The 22277-nt window shown below is 37.5% G+C and overlaps 1 long non-coding RNA gene across 6 annotated transcripts in view; it reads right to left on the reverse strand.

Moving 5' to 3' along the window:
- Positions 1-739: 739 nt before the first annotated feature.
- LOC116173304 overlaps positions 740-22277 on the reverse strand; it is a 44703-nt gene continuing 23165 nt past the window's right edge. The window contains exons 2-6 of one of the 6 annotated variants that reach the window (XR_004145912.1): positions 7559-7946; positions 6517-7505; positions 1690-6470; positions 1315-1643; positions 740-1135 (exon numbers count right to left, since the gene is read on the reverse strand). This is a non-coding gene — a long non-coding RNA (uncharacterized LOC116173304). Of the gene's footprint in view, positions 1136-1314; positions 6471-6516; positions 7506-7558; positions 7947-22277 lie in introns of all 6 variants that reach the window. The other 5 variants (XR_004145910.1, XR_004145911.1, XR_004145908.1 and 2 more) reach the window with 5 other exon arrangements.

Consider the following 22277-nt stretch of genomic DNA (forward strand, 5'->3'; position numbering starts at 1 on the left):
TAGGCGCGCTTATCCATTCCGCCCTTTACAAAACCGTACGCTTCGGTTAAGGAAGGGTTCGGCGACGGTTTCGCGTCTTTTAGCTCGGATTACAATTCGAGAATGATCAAAAGAGAGGAGACGGCGATCGCTGATGAACCGAAAGGACAATAATCTCGCGTAATCCGCGATAATTATGTTGGGGCGTTAATTAAAAATTAAAAATTTGCCCAGATCATTCATGTCAAATCCAGAACCAGGCCAACATTTTTCATTTTGATTTTCCATTGGTCGAAACTTTCTCGGCATTGTTACAACGAAAAGCGAATTTTACTGGTTAGTTTATCAGGGGGTTTATAAAGTTAGTTGCCGGAGGTTATACACATTTACATTCCCCTCTTGACTATGTTTGGATAATAGATGAGCTTTTTAATCCACCTCTCGCCCTCCTCCGGCTAATTTGTTTGCAATTCTCCATCCCAACAAAACAATTTTTACGACAATTTTTATGGCCGTTTTTATTTTCTGTCCACCGCGATTGTGACCAAAACAGTCACGTAGCGGGAGAATAAAGGCCACTTAACCGTGCCCCAAACAAAGACGAAACCGTCCTTGAACTTTTTTATGCAACTGCCACTTCGATGGCTCGATCTGTTTCTGTTAAAACAAAACGCGCTCTCCTTTTTATATCCAAAAAACAACAAGCAAACGCCCTAAAATCCTAAATTCTCCATAGAGAGATATACCTTTATTACTCGCTTTTATTTTTATTGGGCTGTTAAAATTTTATATACACATGAGAAATGGGGAAAATAAAAGGCCTTACCTAAAACACGTGCACGTCGAACTTGAACACGTGGTCTTGAAATCCTCGCCTAGTAGATCAGATATTCGAGAACCCTTTGCTTAACGCGTATAAGCCAAATCTTTGTTTAATAATCCCCTGTTTAGGAATAGTGAAGAAAACAGTTTGTTACATCTCCGTTACAAACGACGCATTTCCGGTAGGCCCAGGAAGCAAAATCGTCAATCGATAAATACTAGTAGAAGTCACACAAAATTGAACCATAATTGGCTTTTTTTTGTTAAAGTCCTTTTAATCGACGAATTCGACGCGACTTACAAGTCCAATCTTTCCATCAAACTTACAAAACGTCTACAAAATATAGGTGTACTAGCTAGAAGTCCAGGAATTGAGTCTTATGCGTTTGTCATATGTGGGGAATAATTTTCGAGAGGCATGACAATACTCGTGTTTTAATCCGAACAAGTTGTCACAAACTCGACAAACTGCGCATCTCAAAAACAATTCCACATGAAAAATTTTCACCTCACCTTCACCAAGTATTCTTTGCACATTCGTGCCATTTTCTATTTGTGAGTACCCTCTTTCGACACCTCGTTCTCAAGGTATTTGCATCTGAAGTTTTGACTCCACGGACGGATCCATCCCGTCCCTATCCTTCACTTTCCCTTCTTAAAGTACCCTCTTCGCATTTCGAATTTGCAGTTTCAAAAACTATACCTAGAAACTAGAAAAAGTGTAATCGTTAACGATATAAGCTGCAAAGTTTTTTTGTCATTCAATATTTTCCCCAGTTAAATATTCATTTCAGATAGTCACTGTACTTTCAGACACTCGCTACGCCATCTGTATATTTTTTCTGTAAATTCCTTGTATAGATTATTGGTATAGAATTAATTTCGTACTTCATTATTCTGCCACTAGAGGTCACGCAAAGTATCTTTCAGTACAATAATATTGTTCGATTTTCCTTTCCTTGATCTTTCGCTTGTGCAAAGCCGATCCTGTAGAAGAACGAGAGTTGTTGCGGTTGTGACTTGTAAAACATAACGTCACCATATTTTTTTCTTTGGCGGGTTTGTAACGAAACACCCCTTTTCTTTCTTGAAGTTTACATACTTTTATGACCAGCTGGTACGATGGACATTAAGTTGGGCGCTTCGTTACGAAAAGTGTCGCTCCCAAAGTATTGGTGTTGGTTTTCGGAGTTGAAGATAGAAGGTAAAGGTAATTGATTTGATTTCTATAGTTGTGCTTCAGCCGCCGGTACCGTAAGCAAAAACTGTAGTCAATTCGCCGTTTGCAACCGTTTCCGTAAAGATATTTCAATTCACTTTCTTGCGTTCGAAAGCTCTTGCTAGCTATTTACAAGACAAAGGCAAATTCATATTTTAGAATTTCACTCCCGTTAAGAATTAGATGATTTTGGTCTCCAATGGTATATGAAAACCAGTTTAAAACCAGCCGAAGCGTGCAGTGTAGGTGTTTATCAACTTGATATCGCCGACCCCACCGGTTGATCCCAACATTCCAATTAACAATAGGTGTTAATTGAACTACCAACTTCAGATATTTCAATTCGGCCTATTAAGTAAGTGTAATTAACAGTAACTAATGAAATGTGTTGCGGTAAACGTTGTGGAAATCAGTCGTAAGAGGTGTCCCTGGATGCGCTCTAATTTTTCCAGATGTTTACAAGTTGTTTCCGGTTGTTATGATTACCAGAAGTAGAGTAATTAATTAAAGAAGTTTTAATTTCTGGACATTCTTATCCGAATACACTAGGTAGGCTGGAAAACCGTCGATCCCTTCATGAAATGGCTGAATTCTATAAAGGGTAAAGCCGTTGTTTAGAGGGGACCGTGTGCCTTTTGCATTTTCGCACGTGGGTGCTCGTAAGTACCTACCGTATACTTATTTTGTATTCGTACCGTTTAATTTTTGCTTTTACATTAAGTTTACCGCACCGTATCTACAGCTTTTGCTTTTTCTTGGACAGTAATTTCTATCGCTCCGTTTTATTGCAAAGTAAGCTTTTTGCTAATTCGTGTTCTACTAATTATAGGGGGGAGGGGAAGGATGTTGATTCGCTTTCCTGCATTTACTTTCCGGTAGACACCGCTAATTAACTTCTGCCTTGTGTTGCTTTCAGTTGATTTAGTTTTCTGATGCGAGATGTCACTGTCTGGCACTTCGTATTGGTTTTCGTACATTCAATCTACCAGCTTTAATGGACACCCGGTACATGGATGGCATTGAACGAGAAACTGTACGTTCCGGACCTATTTATTTATATTCTAGGAGCGGGAAATAGAAGGTAGAATGAAGGGCTTCAGTGTTCAGTGTCGTTTAACCGCCGATAAGGAAAACAAGATGCCGTATCTAATTGTTCCCGTAGAGCCCCCGAAACCTCTCGTCGTTTGGAAGACGAGAGCAAATTAATATTGTACGATTTCAGTTCCCATCACTCATTAATAACCGATTTTAGTCTCCAAAATTATAAGCGAAAAGGAGTATTATAGCAAGCAAGATCGCCGTAGTACGATAGATAAGCATACGTCTCGCTTGATCCGAGAATTCCAATTACTTACTAAGACTACTGAATTTTGAAATTTTAATCCGGCCAATTAAGTGAGTATAATAACTGTAGTTAATTGTGTTGCAGCAAACGATAAAATTTTACGACACCGCACCATTTAAGTTCGAGGCATTTGTGCGCGGAGTACGGAAGTTCGTCGCATCGTCGCCATTTTGAAACAGTGCGACAGAATCTAAAAAAAAGGAACTTGCTAACTGAAACCTTTCAAATATAATCACAATTAATAAAAATAGTTCCAGTGTACACTAGTCCATAATTGAAATAGTATGTATACCCTTCTTTTACACGTTCCGAAAACTATTAGACAATCGTAGTTTCGGATCACTCCATAATAGCGCCGGTGCGAGCTCCATTTGGTTTTTGTTGTAAATGTCATACCAAAATATATTTCGTGCAATAAATGTCTGTATACCGTTATAAGATTGATTGACAAACGATTTTATGGGTTTCTTATTTACATAGCAATTAGACTCCCGCAGTGTCCCGAAAGAAACACTGCATTCTCGAATTGTTAAAATAATAATGAAGTATAAGTTTAAAACAACGCAAACTTTACAACGAAATTCTTTCGATCACCTAAATTCGTACGTATATTTTTGGATTCGAAATCACTTATCCTCTTTAAACCTACCATCACAATCTTTAACCTAATCCAAATTAATTGCTAATAAAAGTGATTAATGATCAATGCCGTTAAGTAATTGACCTACGGAGTGTCCAACAACGAATGCCGGTAATCTACATCGCGAAAAAGTTTCTAGTTCCGGTACATCAAGCCAATGTGTTTAGCTATTTCCTCCACGAAATTGGAGAATAATTAAAAATGGCCAACGTCCCGAAGTGATTAGGAAAGCTTCATCTCTTGCTTCAAATGAGACATCAACGATGTTCAGTCACGGTATGAGATCAAGTAGATTTGAGGTAGAATGTAAGGTGACACACCGTCACTTCTGCCAAATTGAAGACTGGAAACCTTACACTCCAAATCGTTAAATAGTAATTTATTCCTAATCAGTCTTGAGTTTATATCCAGTATTTTAGAGTGCTCTCGAAAGGTTTTCACTGGTTTCCATATTTAGGCCTCCATTATGGAATTTTTCAAATATTTCTGTAAAAACGTACTTAATAAATACTTTAGGGGTTCTAAAGTATTTCAAACTCTCCATATTCTTCAGATGTCTTCTCGAGATTCTTAGCGAACGTTCAGATTTTTGAAGAATTTATGAAAGAAAAAGAAATTCTGGTGTCACGTTTCAGAGGTTACATAGAGATTACTCGGTGATTCTACTTGTATACTTGATCTCTTCTGATCGGGACCGCTTTACCATGTCAACCCTCTATTCTATTAGAATTTCTCTACTTCACTAGACGAAGCTCGCTCACAAGCAAGCCTGATTTCTTCCTAAAGAATCTCTTAGAATCGTACCGAAAATGTTTAGAAAGATTGCATACCGGTACCGTAAACAAACGCTGTAGGTAATTCGCCGTTTGCGCCCGTTCCCGTGAAGATATTTCAATTATCTTTATTGCGTCCGAAAGCTTTTGCCATTTACAAAACGAAGACACATTAATATTCGAGAATTTCAATATTAGCTGAGTTTGGTTTCCAATGATATATGCAAACAAGCTTAAAACTAGTCGAGACCGTGCAGTTTAGGTATTTATCAGCTTGATATCGCAATTAACAGTAGCTAATAAAATGTGTTGTAGTAACCATTCTCGAAATTAGGCGTAAGACGTGCCCCTGGAACAGTCAATTAACGGGGATCGAGTCGACTTTCAAGCTATAAGTATACAAGAAACTTCGTGTTTTTGAAGTCCAAGATCTTATAGTTTTCATCATTTAAATTCCGCATCCAGCTCAGTTTCATCTACGACATATTATGATAATAGTTTACGATCTGGATAATCGAGCTAAAACTTTTAAGCACACACTACCCACGATAACAGTCTAGATGAGATCATAACACGAGTAACGTACACGAAAAAGTCTTTATTATGGAAATAAAAGTCCCGCAACTGCATTTAAATAAATGAATACCAATGAAGTTTCCACAAATACAAAATAAAATCTCAATAATCGGGCTAAAACGAATTAAAGTCGCATACATTCATTTTCGGATTATGCAAATTGGTGCCCTGAGAAAGTGCAAGATATCTATATTTGGATCTTATTTACGAGCATTACTGCGTTCAGGTGTTGAAAACAACCAATTGGCTGCAAAGTGCATTTTCCAGTAAGTCCATAAAGCTCGCTGAGATATTTCGACAAGGATTGCCTTTTTTTATGTGGCAACATTTAAATTGTCTTATTAAGCTTCCTACCGAGCGGTTAATCCAGTTGTTTAAATAAAAAGGCGAACTTACCCCATTAGTTTTCGTGTCATACACGTCGGAAATGCGCCGTAATGATTTTTAAACGTAGTGCGATCGAGGGAGAGAGAAAGAGTAGAAATTAGAACGAAATTTAAGTTCGCTGCTTGCTTGTGTAATTTAGTTAAAGCGATTATGCAAATGGCGAAGTCACCCCCATTCAATTCTTAATTAAACTGAGACACTTAAAATCTATATCCCGAGGAGCACCTCGGAATATATTGCGTCATTGAAATTGCCTTGAGATAGGGCTTGCAGTCAATTACTGCCGGGCGAAACTTAAATCTTTCCCATGATCTTCTTATTCCCTTCTTGTGCCGAAGGTGTCTGAAACGACGGCGTTTTTATGAAGGTCGTTGAACGCGTTTTCTCGTCTAAAGTTCTGATCGTAAAAAAAGGCAACTTCCTGCAAGGAGAAAAAGTCTACAATTGTTTCTCGGCACTTCATCATGAAAAAGTCCGAATGATTTCCAATTATTCTCGGTAACAGAATGTAAGAAAAATGGAGAAATTATCTCCCGATTCTACGAAGGGGCTGCGTCTGTAGAAATCCGAAACTTTCTCACATGTGGCGTGTTCCGTAAAATCAAAAAAGGAAGTCAAATGAGCTTATTAACATTAGGGTCACCACACTACGAGCCGTCAGCAACAGCACTTTTTGACCAATCTTTGCTGGTAGGAATTAATGTCCTGCGACGATTCAATAACGGCGATCTAAGACGCAGATTGTTTAATTGTCCGATTACTTTGCTTACAGTACCAGAGAAACATCTCTCCGAAGCCAGCAGAAATGACGTTTCTTTCAGTTCCGCAGATGAAGTGCGACAACGCGTCTAAAAGCGCGAGCATCCTGTTTATATGCACCGTCATATTATCCATAATGACCGTAGCGTTCTTATCTTAATACAACTGGAACCATATAAGAAAGATATTCGCAATAAAAGCCAGTTTTCCCTTTTCAGAGTCCTTCGAACATTCTCTCCAGCCGCTTTCCGAAAGGAAGATTTGACATCGGTAGCTCTGTACCAACAAGAGGAAGTATTTCTGGTGGTAGAAAAATCAGTGAAATTTAGTGACTAATAAAATACCGGTGTTTACGATTTGTTGATGCTTAATTTCACATACCCTGGACCAACTGTCGAAATATGATCTCGTACCCTGGGCCAACTGCCAAAATTAGGTGGGCCTCCAGAATTTTCTAACGGTCCCGAGTATTTTCTCGTGGTCAAGTGCTGGAATGCTGACCATACTAGAAAGTACCAAATGAAAGCAGTTTTTGTAAAACAATTTAGATTTAAAAAAAGGGACACTTGTTTAGAGAACAGTGTTCAAATATATTTGACACGTTTTTTTTGCTACAGCAATGTTTACATCCCTATCAAAAAGGACTCGATACTTCTTGATCCGTGTTATGGTTCTCCAGAAAAAAAGAAATTCAATTCTGGGGATTTTTTAAGGGTAGCTTCGAAACGAAGCATTTGAAACTTTTATGAAAAACATTTTGGTACTTTCTATTCTGATTAGTTATTACTTTCTTCTTCGGTTTTTAGTGCTTTCTGCAACGACTAGGTCACATCACTACTACTGCGGGCACTTTTCAACAACAACTTCTGCTTTGAGAATTTTCCTAGTATTGCCAACCCTTTTCGAAGGGTAAGCGTTTACTTGCATCTGCTTCAACCACTCTTAGACATTTTTGCATGTTTCCTCCATAGATATCGGACGGACGGATTGGAGTCAAAGGATGACCTATTTACAAAAAAAAAGGTAAAAGAGTTACCTATACAACACTGTGTAAATACCGTTTAAGTTAAGTACAGAATGTACCGTATCCGGCGTTAGGATCAAAATCGAATATCTTGAAAACGGACTATCAAAGGAGCGTACTATCAAAGAGAAAACGGTAGGTCTAGACGAGACGCCTCAGCTTTAAATCCGAATATCATGGAAATATCGCATATGATTGGTGATTTTTTGGATTTTATTGTTTATAGACTTCCAGCTTGTTTTTCCAGGTATGATCCTCGATAAAAATTTGTTCCAAGAGACTGTTGTATACCTACTTAATTTATTTATTTTTAGTTTATTATTTTTGTTTGACTAATTAAGTGGAATAACGCGACTTACCAATACCAAGTACGAATGCGCTCATTGGTAGTGAAAGTTCTCGATTATAATCAAAGGACTCACCTGAAAAAAAAGAAAAACAGGTTAATTTTGTAACCAAAAACATACTGATTAAGTGGCTAGACACGATAAGCCACATGACAACACATATAATACAATCAAATATGATAATACAAGGGCAGTTGATTAGTAACATCTTTCCTCATCGCGCGGTCGCGCCTCTTGCTGTAATCACACCATAATAATAAATCTCAACTCACAAGTTTTAATGTCAAGCTGAGTGAGAACAACTGTTTTTATTTAGTTGTTATTGGGAATTATTCATTTAACTGTGTTATTTCTTATTTGAATTTAAGCATAATGCCTATGGAAAAAGGGAAAGAAAAGATGAATCAGAAATGAGATAAAATGTATATTGAAAGAAGCCAAATCTAAAGATTGACGTTTACCACATATTTAAGGTTATAACCATTTATATTAGTAGTACGTTCTTAAGAAAAAACTTTTTTAATCTTCAAGCAGCAGGGAGGGTACAATAACGGAGAGAAGAGTAGTGATAAATCAGAAGAAAGTGCGAGCTTCTAAGAGTAAGAAGAGAACTACCGAGATGTTTTGAGACAAGGTGCAAAAACTGATAAATTAGCAGGGAAAGCGCATTTTTTTAAACACCCTTACGAAATTTCTTCCATAAATAAGAAAGTTGGCACTGCACATCTTACACAAAACCAAATTTGGAAACTGGCGTTAAATTTGGTTTTATTCCAACTGGCTATGTATCAAATTTTATTTAAATGCCTCCATAAATAAGAAAGTTGGCACTGCGCATGCGCAAAACCAAATTTAGGAAATGGCGCTACATTTGCTTTTATTCCAAGTGGCTGTGTATCAAATTTCATTTAAATCCCTCCATAAATAAGAAAGTTGGCACTGCGCATGCGCAAAACGAAATTTTGAAACTGGCGTTAAATTTGGTTTTATTCCAAGTGGCTATATATCAAATTTTATTTAAATGCCCAATGGTTATATTTCTTCCAAACGTCCCAATCGCCCATTGTAGGTACTTTCCTTTGACAATTCACTCTTAAGATATAAGGAATTATAACCGATCACGACAAGGGATCGAGGAGGAAGACTATGGTTAGTATAAATTAAATCCTTTCATAGAGGGCTTTCATTAGAGTACCTACTAGTTCCACTCCCCCCCCTTCCCCCTCCCGCTGTACTTTGATAAGAGAACAAAAAGAAGGGCAGTAGTTTGTAGAAAACTGTTCCTTTCGTTGAGACCTTTAATTAGAATACAATGAGAGATAAAATTAGTTTTTAACCCCCTCCCCCAGGCTCCGTCGCTCACTGATCTCGAAAAAGAGTCGCACGGGAAAGTTGTAGTTTGTACAAACCAATTTATTTCGATGAGACCTTTCATTAGAATACTATGAAGGGTAGAACATGTGCTTACCCCCCCCCCCCCCATTTTATAAAGTTTAATTTGGCACCACTAAAGGCATGCGTATGTTACATTTTTTTAATTCTTAAAAAATGCGCTAAAAATGAATAAAGGCATTTGCCATGAATTGATCAGTACCTCCCTAAAGACCATGCAACGCACTATTTATTTGTACAAAAGAAAATGACTTATGGCACAATAAGAAACTTGGCATTGCGCAATCTGAAATGATAGTACAGATAGACAGACAGACCGAACGACTGCACCATCGAGATTTTGTTTGATTCGGATTCCTGGTGCTTCAAAACGTGTATTTTCGTAAAAAAAAGTGGGGGGGGGGTCATTTTTTACCCCAATGCAATACCTACCTCCCTTACTAACGTATAAGGGAGTGTGTAACGTAATTAATAGGTCTGGTGAGAATAATAAATGAATAAACGGAGATCTAACAGATAAAAGAAAATAATATTTAATAATCTGGTCTGGAACATACAGATCTGAAATATTATCCGAAAAATGAGCTACGGTGAACCACAAATTCAGTCTTTTATAGGGGACGAGGTAGAGCCAGTGGCGGATTAAGGGTGTATGAGGCCTGGGGCGATTTTCAGAGTGGGGCCCCACTTGCCCTACTTTTCTAACCCATGAATCACAACAAACGAATAGAAAAATGCTATGAATGTGAATAAGGTTTTATTGATACATAACAAATGATGAAATCTTAAAATTTATGTTTCCGCGCTTTTATTCTGCTGAATACCGACCCGACGCCGTCGCCGACCGCCGCTCGCCTCCCCACCGGCCACCCCGGCCAGCCAATACTAGGTCTTTTTTTTCTCTCTTTGCAGTTGCAACGCATCGGGGGCCTACTCTAGTGACGGGGCCCGGGGCGGACCGCCCCTGCCGCCCCCCCCTTAGTCCGCCACTGGGTAGAGCTGGAACAGGTGGAAACATAAGATGAGAAAGAATTCAGATTGGACGGAAGCAGGCATCTAACGCAGGAATTTTATACCACCCCTTACAGAGATTTACAAACAACAGGGCTTCGTTGCCGATTTTAAGTCAAATTGAAAAACGAAACACACTCATGAGTCATGATGTACCATGCACAGACAGGTATACAACACACGATGCACATAGTAAGTTTAATTTTCAACAGTTAAAACAGATTTTTAGTGAATTGTATTCGAATTTTCATTTAGTAGAGTGTAATTAAATGATTGTGCGTACTACGGCATTATTTCCAGAGAAGTGTTCTGAAGTAATTTTGGTAGCGATCTTTTCGGAGGGTTTTGGGATTTGTGCAATTGCTTTTACACTTTACGTTAATATAATGTTTTGATCACATTAAATTCTGATTAAAATACATTAAAAGTTTGAGGATTTATTTTTTATTTAATTATCCCTCTTTTGTTCTGGGCCCTCAACAGGCTTGAGTCCAATTACAGAAAAAACTTGTCTGGTACTCTGGAGAAACTAGCCTTTTCGGAACTAGATTTTCATAAAAAAACGCAAATGTAGAATTGAATACAGGATCAGGTACATTCGTTCATTTTCGAGCCGCCCATTTGTCTCGGCCAACTTCACGGGAGCAGATTTGGTTACAAGTGTTTAAAGATTCGTAGGTGTAGTAATTCTAAGTAAAAACTTTCCAAACAAAATGCATGAATGTGACTGCGGAAAACAAATATAGAATATAGAGAAGCCCAAACTCTCTGATCTTTAAAAATTGTGCATATACTAGATAAATCTGTAGCGAATTTTCTAGAACGTTATCAAGGCGCCATAAAATCAATAATTTTCGATCATCGGTTAAAAGGCTAAATTAGAGCGGATGTGACTAATCCTTTCTATGACATATGATATGCCGACGTTGGAAAGTGGTCCATAATTGTCGAGAAGCTTTTTGTGTGTTATTAAATTGTGTTTAGACTTAGTCTTAACATCGACGTCGAAGTGATAAATAATCAACTGCGCCCTCGTGTTGAATTTAAGTGTGGTTACAAGAAACTAATCAATTAAGTGTTATAAATCATTCTATTTAAGGGCCGTTTTAAATGTCATTAATAGTCTTAATAAATATATAGGGATTTAAATAAATCACTATCAACTATTTATATAGCATGGGTAGCAGAAAATGCGCAAGAAAAATTACCTTTTTGCACTCATTGTAATATTTTCCCCAAATCCAGGACAGGTTTCAACAAATCTTTCAAAATATTATAAAACCTACTATCGAGAGAAATTATCGCCTTCCGTAGCAATTAGACTTTACAACGTTAGTAGTAATTGGACTATGTCTCAAAACATATTCTGGGAATTCGAGATAAGATTGAATAACGACATGACCCGACAAGGAAAATACCAAAATGAAATAATTCGAGTTACAAGCACTACAAATTACGATAGCTCCATGTTTCGCTCAACTTCACATGAGCTGGGTGTCATTTTTTTACGAAGTCTCTGTTGAGCACTTACGAGGAATACTCTGATGAATTACAAGAATTTAACGTCAATATCTCCATTGTATTGTTTAATATTATTGATTACGGGGTCACTGCGATCCACATTGCATTTTTATTAGTACACAGTTTCCTATTATTTAATGTTATTGCTCTGTGCTTAAGCGAACATGGCGGTCGGTAGCCATTTTGAAGGGCAGCGTGCCAAATTTATCTTGAGCTATCGTGATTTTGGCTTTTATCTAAAGGTAAGGATCATCGCGTGTCGTAGAGTTAATTGCTGTTGTTAAAAAAAAGGGTTGACGCCTTCGTTCGCCATTATCTAAATCTAAACCGACCTTCTTAATCACTACATTGTCGTTTGTCGTTAGAACAAAAGGATCGATTCGGTGCGAGCTGCTGCAATTTTGTTTACAAAACAATGTAGTGGGTACACGTGTTCCATATAGATTGTAAAAGCACGCCATTGTAACATCAATTCCTGACCCGTCCGCACCTACACCCGGTCCCATTACCACTCTTCAATATTAAAACATTTGCCTCTCCCTAAAAACTCGCCGCAGCCGCTCCCTTAAGCGGAGGGATGTGTGCGTATTTTTGTTGCCCAAACGGCGATGTGCGTAGATTTTCATCGGGAAAAATATCAGTATTTTTCAAGCTACCTCTACCCCCTAATGTCGTGGTATAGATGTGCAAACTACGACGTAACGGTGAAATTTTAATACGAACCAGAAAGCGGCGAATGTAAAGGACTTTGTAGGAGGACATATAAGGATGTGTTCTCCGTTACGCCTTGGAAATGCTCTCTCTTGTATGTCTTCGCTGGCACATAACATATTTCATGTTGATTTTGAATTCTGAATGTGCGTGTTTCTTTTTAAATTTTATAATACGGACTCTAATATTTCCTTTGCACCCCATTGTTCTGTACGTTGTAAGAAAATCTATTTTCACCTCACTATTTATGTCAAACTTTATTGCTCTTTGTTGGGGCTCTTTATATTTTGTGCTTAATTAAAATAATGAATGTGTCATAAATGGTTTATTGTTTTATGATCTGGCGTGTTAAGTGTTTGCAAGGACACGAGTTGAGAAACAATGAAATTTGTTCTATAATTTAATGGTAATTGCTCGTCGCTCATGTGCAATTAGATAACATTATTTGTGATTTTGATATGCCAAAGTCAATTATCGAAAAAGGCTTTTGGTCGATTAACTGTTATTTCACATTAAGCACACACTCTACATTATTATTTGTAATGGCCTAGTTACTTATTCACTCAACATTTTTATCCAATGGTCTAGAATAATCCCTCGAAGTGCAACCAAGTTTTCAATATACAGAACATGACGGAATATCAGAAAGACATTTGCATCTCGAGTTTATGTGGCCGTTGGATTGCCTGCATGAATTTTACGGCAAACTTTTTTCCACATTTAAATAAGCATATACATTTTGCAAGTGACCGCCGATTGGATACTTGCGCTGATGGACGTGTTAAGCAGGGTACAGATCAAAACTAGGTGTTATTGCGAACTCGACGTCTACACTAAATAAACATGTTCGTAGCAGTATCACAACAAAGGCTCGCGAATTATCCCTTTGATGTACCGTTTCAAAAGCGATTCCACTGCGAACTCGGAAACTGTCCTAGAACGCCTCGCTAACATATTGAGAACAGTCCGCGAGCCTGATCTGTACCCGGTTTTAGAATTCAGTAGGAAATTCCCGTGAAATTGGCCGCGTCTCAGATTAATCCTATATTTGCCAAACAGAATATATTATCAATAATCCTCTGCAAGAATAAGTTATCCCTGATATTGGATTGCATAATTGCTTATACCTTACAGCTCGTTTATTTCTCGAAGAAGCATGAGAATTTCAGTGTAAGCCCGCCTACTAGATGCGTAGTAAACAATGGGTGGGACCTTCCCAATTACATTGAAGGTATTACGAATTATTAAAGATATCTTCTATAATTATGACAAATCCGCCAATATAATTGGAAATGGTTATTAATAAATGTCAAGTCAATTTGTTTGTTGTCAAGTTGTTTTAAGGCAGTCGTCGCGCGTCGAGGTTATCTTTTTCTTTCCGAATGCTTTCCCACTCGCTAGCTTTGCGCATCGAGTGAAATTCGTCTGCTTCTTCGAGGAATAAACGAGCTCTACTATATTTACCGTTGCTAGTTCAGGAGACCTGTAGGATCAGCCGGAAATATACTGGGTGGTCCAAAATAAACGTTAAACTATTATACGTATGTATTAATAAATTGTCACTTTTATTGATGGTCTTAATGTAAAAAAAAGCAAATGGTGGCGGTTTCCTGCTGCCAAATTTGGCAGAAGCGGTTGCAATTGACCGCCTCGACTATCTACTAATACTTTATTACCAGTCTGGGCCCTATTCTTTAAATAATGAAAAATAAAGATCCGTATCATAACACCTGAAATTTGGTCAATAGTCATGGAAAATGATATGGAGCATAACCTTGTCAAAGAGAAAATGTCCACGATTTGCAAAACAATTACTCGCGTGAAGTCAGCAATAACGATACATCAATAAATATCCAAAAATAGGCATGTTCAAAGGGAAGGTACGGATACCGGTACGTTAGAAGGCGAAAGATGACGCATCCCCACTATTCATATTCTATTAAGTAGTGTGGCAAGGAGCTAAATTTCACGTTTTGAGTTTTTAGGTGATATCTCGGTTATTTTCAAATGCGTTTTTTAGTTACAAAAAGGGGCGACTTTGTCCCCATTTAATCTACACTGCATCTCTCACCGTCATGGAGATCCCAATGATGGGCCACGAACTTGAACCACCCGTACAGATGATTATGCCTTTTTATTATCTTATTAAGTATTTATTTTTATGTATATTCATGTGGGAGTACATTATCAGTGTGATATTGCTCTGTATGTGTCAATTAATCGTTTATTCCTTAGAGGGATTACCTCATACAGTTCCAATTTTTCGCTGTATATGTCGCTTCCTGGCTCGTGGGTACTGCAGGTCTTGTGTCTTAGCAATACAGAAGAGGGGACCCTCTAATTAACATTTTTTCGGTTTAGTATGTGGCTCAACTTGAGATTAATACTTACTGATACATGAATACTTACTGATTGCATTCTCACCTATACTTTTTCATATGAAGCCGATGATGGAGTACAGCCATGCGCATTTCCAAGTTTTTTTATGCGCATGCAATTTATCATTTTACGAGTTGTTTGTCAAAATTGATCGTGTTGTGTTCTTATACTAATTTAATTTATCGTGTTTTTCAGTTGTATTTATGATGTCTCTTGAGTTGCGTTTTTTAAAATTGTTTAACTGCATTTGAATGGATACCTGATTTGTATTGTCCGATTTAAAATGTTTGATTTGTGCATTTTTCTTGCATTTTGTTGTTGTAGTTGACTTATTTCTTTCATTTGGGTTTCTTTTATTTGGCCAGGTTTTTTTCCAAAGAAGGTTTTATTTTATTTACCATTAAATACCAAGTTTCAAGACCTAAAGACCTTCCATTTGAGAGTTATTGTGCGTGCAGATCAACGCACAGACATGCGGGGGGGGGGGGGGGGAACAGATTAACAACCTCATGATTTCAAGAAGAACCTGTGGGTACCCAATAAAGCGTAAAAGTCCTTTCACAAATTCCAAAACCCTCCTTTCTATGAACTGCAATAGAGATTTTTATTACTCTGCTCCGCGAAAATAAATTTTTTATAGTGACGCACTTACTGTTTCGACTTATTCTGAAAATCGACTTCAAATTCAGTTTTCTCAATTGGTCGCTTGCAAAAATAAACCCAAAGTAATCATATAAAAAAAATAAATAAATGCAATTTTTACACTTCCCTTTTACTTACAGGTTTTCTATTTATAATTTCTCTATAAATGTCTAACTCACCAAATTTATTTTCGTGTTGTGAATTACCCCTAACTTAATATCAGTTGTTATTGTGAACTGTAGGGTTAATACGTCCACAGCTCACACGAATGTATCAAAACATTTCTTCCTACTATCCCTGCCTTATAATTTCTTTGCCTACGAAATAGCGAATTTTTAACGTAAACGGCCATCTTTAAATGTTAATTCGTTTGCTTAATTCCCACCCTACGAATCCAACAAGAGCCAGGGCAAATAAATCATATCCCACATACGACCAACATATGCTACGTTGCAGTTTCCGAGATGCTGAGATGACATCATGCCGAATTCGCAGTTGTAATCAAATAGCCCTATGATATGCAATGCCCTTCCTAAAATCTCTAACTTCGCAAAGAAATTTTGAAAAAAATGTAAATGAAAATTAGAGCTACCGTTACGTCAACATGGCTACCGGCTGGATCTGATCCCCCCCCCCCCCCTTCGGAAAAGATTGTATCCCCGACATCACTATCATCGATAATAATCATTGTTCCCATTAGCACCTAGTCGATTCCTGTGTTGTCAAACATTGAGGGCACCAGTCCGCCATTTATTTTTGATCGATCAAATGAAAGCGTATTTAACCTCATCTTTATAACACTGTTGGGGTCAAAGTTGGCAACAGAATGCATGCACAGCTACAGCCAGGAAGAAAACCACAAACTGTAAAGTTGCCTACTACTTACTACACAATATAGGAATGACAATCTTCAACGAAGTTGATGGTTAAATCACGTTTTACAGTAATGACTCATTTAAAGAGGTCGCGAAAAAATATTTGAGAGGAATGAGGGCATTTAGCCGTTTTATTAACAACATATTTTAACTTTTTGAATTTTAGCTATCATTGATCTTAAGTCAACATAGATAATAATATAAAATAGTTTACTTAGGAGTACAATTTGCAACCAAATCCGACATGGGCCTATCGTCACCATTCCTAATAAAAATTATTACGTATGGGAGGCTCTCTTATTTGATGTGTCTATGTGCGAGTGGTTCAACGTGTCTCCGTGGAGTAGGTACCTAATACAGTTCGACCGTTCACTGTATCTGTTACCTGCTCGTCTCATGCAGGCTGCATTTCTGTGTCTCGCAATATGAAAAGGGGCCCTCGAATTAACATTTCTTCTTTTTAAAATATGTTTTGCTTGAGCGATGATCGACTTCCACATGAATACTTGCTATTGGCATTCTCATATGTACTTTTCGTGTTAAATAAAATTAGGGTAATGAAGGTAGAGCCACACCATTTTGATGTTTCTTATATACATACAATTTATTATTTTACAAGTTGTGTTATCTCAATTGATTGTACATGTATTTTGATTTGTTTTTGTACTACATTGATTTATCATGTTGTCCACTGCATTTATGACGTCTCGTGTGTTTTGTTTTTATGAATTTGTTTAATTGCATTTGATTCGATTACCTGAGATTTATCATATACTTTGAGATTATTTATTTACGTGTAGTTTCTCTTGCATTTCGTTGCTGTAGGTGATTAATTTCATGTATTTGTGTGGCCTATACCGGGGTTTTTGTCCCGTAGAAGGTTTCCCTGGTATGGTCTGATTGTGTGCGTAATGTATTTATTTGTTCTTCTCATTTCTTACGCACAAAAGTCACTTATTTAATTCCCTTCCCGATTATGTCTGACGTCCCAACACGTACCTACAAGAACCGATTACACAACGTAGGAGTTCATTCGTGCCACCCATATCGAGCCGACAAATTCAAAAGTGCCGCGAAACGTCCATCATTTCGACTTGAAAGGTAGGCGGCTCTGCTCGTAGGTTTTTCCTATAGTTGCCAACGGTAAGTATAGAGTAAGCCAACGTTTTCAGTGTCGGCTTGATAGACCCCTAGGATCATTACAAAACCTACTGTAAATATATTCCGTAAAAACCAACAGCATTTTATTTAGTGTCGCCCAAAACAAACAAGCAGTGTTGCATTTGTACCTATTTAAGAATTTTTTCTCGCATAAAAAATGGTTCCAACCGGTCATTTTTTATATTCTTCTCTAAAGCACATGCACTTTCTTTCATGGAAAATTAGATTAATAAATCTATCTAATTAATGAAATACCCCAGAGGTAAATTTAATACATAAAAATATTTTAATTAGATTTTACTAAATGAAAATTTCCCTATAATTCACTAGAAATTCTAAATAATAATCTGTTGTAATCCTTATTAAAAAAAACCAAATAAAACATGCTTTTTTTCCTGATTGGATTATATCCTATAATGAAAGTCCTTTACATTTTTAATAAAGAACCCGAAAAACTTTATTGACATTCTTGTAATTAAAAATATGTAAATTGTCAACGTTTTCTTACGCTTCGCAAGACGTTACTCGGGATTATTTTACTTTATTACTTGTACACTAGAATAATTAGCAGGCTATCTTGATAAGTAGTGTGGGCACTAAATACTATTAAAAATTATAAAACTACATTCTTTTTGGGTGAATACAACATTCCTATTTCACATATGATACCTATGCCACAAATCAAAAAAATATACAAGTGTCGAATCTAACTCCCAGATGTATTAATGGAAGGTCGCATAATACGTTACTAAATTGTTTTCACAATCAAAAAGGAACCCGACTCAGTTTTAATTGGTACTACTGAGGTATAAACAAACAGTGCTTGATGACGATCTCAAGAGATGCATTTTCAAGCTCCAAGAAGCCTGTCAGCCACCATCTTTCAATTTGCTATGAAATCATAGCGTTAGATTAATCAGACATTCAACATTGCTTTGTTCGTTTTACCTTCGCGTGCCCTTTATTTACAGGATCGTTTCATATTTGATCTCTGAATTTGGAATGATTTCGGGAAACAACTGCATTTTGGTGAAAATTCTAGGTGGAAGAAATTGAACCTCTCAATTATACATCCATATGGCTGGTTGATGCATAAACGATCGGTAAAACTAATTAGTTTACGTACATTAATATCGTAGAACACCGTGTTCCGCATGATCAATTCAAATTAGCCTCGTGCTGATAGCAAACTGATTTATTTGCCCTATTTTGTAAACGAAATAATTTAGCGTTTTCGATGTTAAAAACGATTTGAAGGCGTCACCGACGAGTGACCCCATTAACAGCCCTTTGCTCGATTATTAGCCGCTCCTATCGGAAATTGCCAATTAGTTTTACATCCATGCACTTCTGTACTGACTTGCATGTGTTTCTTATTACTCGATATAGTCGTGTAACAAAAATTTTATTGCCGTATACGGGAGATGTCGCTATGAGCTGAACTTAAAGACGCATTTTACGACGTTCACTACAATGTAAGAGATTGGAGACCGAGTAATACATTTTCTAGATGAAGCTGTATCAGATACGTCCATGCGATCAATCTTTGTTGTCAAACGCTTCACTAAATTTCTAAAGCGGTAGGAAATTGTGCTGATCGCAACTTTGGTCGTGAAATGGTAATAAGCGTAAACAAACATGGAAGCAATCACCACGTACGAAAATTATTAACAAGTCTTGGAATCGTCGAGAGAACGTGTCCGACCTGTACCGTTATTTCAATGGTTATGTAGTAACAATAACGTAACAATTCTAATCGCTAAGGTTACGTCATACAGAGAATCGAATATAAAAAGCCCAATTACTTTAAATTAAAGATAACGCCATAAAAAAAACCTCTTGATATTAGGTGCAAGATAAATACGGAAATGTCAGCGGGATTGCACAAACAAATCCTAAAACATAAATGTCATGTCAAGTCAAAATGAATTTTAACCACAATAGATGCCAAGATTTATCACGTTCGCAATCGCAGTTTATTCAGAAAACCACTGAATAAGAGGCCATTTTGTAAAACTTTTATGTCAGTAAAATGGACGTATTCAGGAGAAATCAACAGCATTAGTCCAGGCCCCAGAGGGTTTGACCTTGCAAATTTATGAGACAAAGAACCAAGATGCAGGGTTTATGTTTTTTGGGTCGCTGAATCCGAATTTGATATTTGCACAAAAATCCCGATGACGCGGGAAAAATGGCGGAAAATCGGCGGTTTTTCCACAAAACGCGAAATAACTCATTTGATATCGGTTTTTTGGCGAAGAAGCATCAGTAATAAATTAAAGTACATACAATTTCCTTCGAGATTGTTTGTTTTTCGCGTATTGCCGTCAAATTTTGCTGTTGATGGGACATAACGTCCTGCTGTCCAGATTTTGGAATGCTTATGGCCGTTTGCACCGAAAAATTTAACCTGAACTTAGCTTAAGGGTAGCACATCAAACTATTTACTCTTCATTCAGTGGCTACGACACAACCTCGGCAATTTACAGGCAAGGGAAAGTAAAGTTTTTAGCAACCCTAAAAAAACACCCGGATTTAATCAAAGTAGCAGAGACTTTTCAAAAGCCAGACGCAACACCCGACGAGATTTCCAAAGCAGGACATTTCTACTACGTTTGTATGGCTGTAAAGGTGATTTAGAGACAACTTTAAATAAATTGCGGTATGAAAGTTATGTTTGCACCTCTTTTTGCAATATTCAAAATCTTGCAACCTTGCCACATACAGAAAATGCTGCTGGGCTTCATTCATTTCGGGCCTATCATCAGATCCAGCAGTGGCGAGGAATAAAGAAAAACTCTCTTGTTTGGGGTTGGAAACAGCAAAAATGACCTCATAAAAATTACCACCTTGCAAAACTCTGCCCCGGAAAAGATCTTAAACAAAATTTCATGTAAATGTAAAAAGGGATGTGGCAAAGCGCGCGGTTGTAAAAAGGCAGGGCTGCATTGCTCTCTTGTTTGCGCCAACTGTCATGGCTGCTGCGAAAATATGCCAGATGACACGCTGGCCTTAATGGAGGACGGAGTTGACGACGATGATGGTGAATTGACTAGTTTTACAGAAGACGACGTTGAGTCGTCTAGCGATGAAGATGATACATCAAGTACCTCAACAGATAGCCCTTTTGAAACTGAATCAGAATCTGAATCGTCAACCAGCGTCCCCAAAACACTCAAAGAAGATCATGCAGCTGTCCAAACAAGGCCTAGAAATTTCATCTGATGCGACAGAACCTGAGGAGTTTGATCAACCCGGTCCATCAAGTCGGAAGAGATAAAGAACAGTCACTAGATGTCAACACACCAACATCGTGGATGGATTCGGCTTAGATTGCGTCAATTCAGTCACTCTAAAATCATCATTTTGCGACAAAAAATGGCTAAGAGACTTAGTTGACACAACCTGAGCGGCGGGGGTTTTAGTGAGTAAGGCCTTTTGAATCATTCAATGCAGAAATCATGCTGTAAATTGTGAATAAATTTTTAAAACTTGGTATGATCTTGATACTCATTTCACCGTGAATGCGCTAATTTCGGCGAAAGAAGTAGGTTCGGGCGATTAAAGTGGAGAATTCAGCAAATTTTCGATTTTATCGAAAAAACTTTGAGACGATGTTGCGATGTCAATTTTCGTCCGATTTAAACAAACTTGGGTTCATTTTAAAGGTAATTGGATATTCTTCAACAGCTCCTCACGTTCGGAGAGCTTACTGCTTGTGAATGACGTCAGTTCCATTTTTTGAATATTGAAAATTGCGAAAACTTTATTTTTGGGCCGAATTTCGTCTTCTATAGTGACGTTAGTTTTTATCCGATTTTTATCAACAAGGGCTCATCTCAAAGGAAATTTTATGTACTTTAATTTATTACTGAAGTTTTTTCGCCAAAAAACCGATAGCAAATGAGTCATTTCGGGTTTTGTGGAAACACCGCCGATTTTCCGCCATTTTTCCAAGATGGCAGCTCCCGCGTCATGCGGATTTTTGTGCAAATGTCAAATTCGGATTCAGCGACCCAAAAAAACATAAACCCTGCATCTTGGTTCTTTGTCTCAGAAATTTGCAAGGTGGATGATCACTGTTTTGAGCTCAAGGACCTGGACTACATGGCAATTTTGCAAAACAAGTCTTTTTCGAACGAGCACAACTTCTGCCCTTCATTGTACTGGTGTTGTGTTTCATCAAGTGCCCATCATCGACATAATATAATAAATGGACTACGCGTGTCAATGATAAGCGCGGATACTACAGGTCAGAGAGACGGGAAATTTAGGAGGGCAAGCTGCCTCTTACGGTTACGCTTCTGATTGGTTCTTTCAATTTAATTTGAATGCGATCGCGATCATCACCGAGATCATCACTATCGTCGGTGAGGTCTTCAGCTAATAGCTGAAGAACGATTCTGCAAACCAGAAAAACCAAGATATTTTGAGAGATAGGTACAGGACATTATTATCAAAAGTTGAAGGTTTTTGGAGGAGCTAAAAGATGGCAGAAAAATATACAGGGTGTTCCATTTAAAAAAAGTGAGATTTTTAATATGTTTTGCAACTTTGGACCTACCAAAAAAAACACCCTGTAAGCTATTTTTTTTAATGTTTCATAGAGATGTATTTATTTGACTTTTACTTTACCCAGGATAAAAGATATAAAACCTGGAATCAAAACTTAAGTAATAATACAATATACTGACGCTTGCAAATGCCAAATTTT

This window comes from Photinus pyralis, unplaced genomic scaffold (genome assembly GCF_008802855.1).
Source record: "Photinus pyralis isolate 1611_PpyrPB1 unplaced genomic scaffold, Ppyr1.3 Ppyr1.4_LG6, whole genome shotgun sequence".
NCBI classification, from domain to species: domain Eukaryota; kingdom Metazoa; phylum Arthropoda; class Insecta; order Coleoptera; family Lampyridae; genus Photinus; species Photinus pyralis.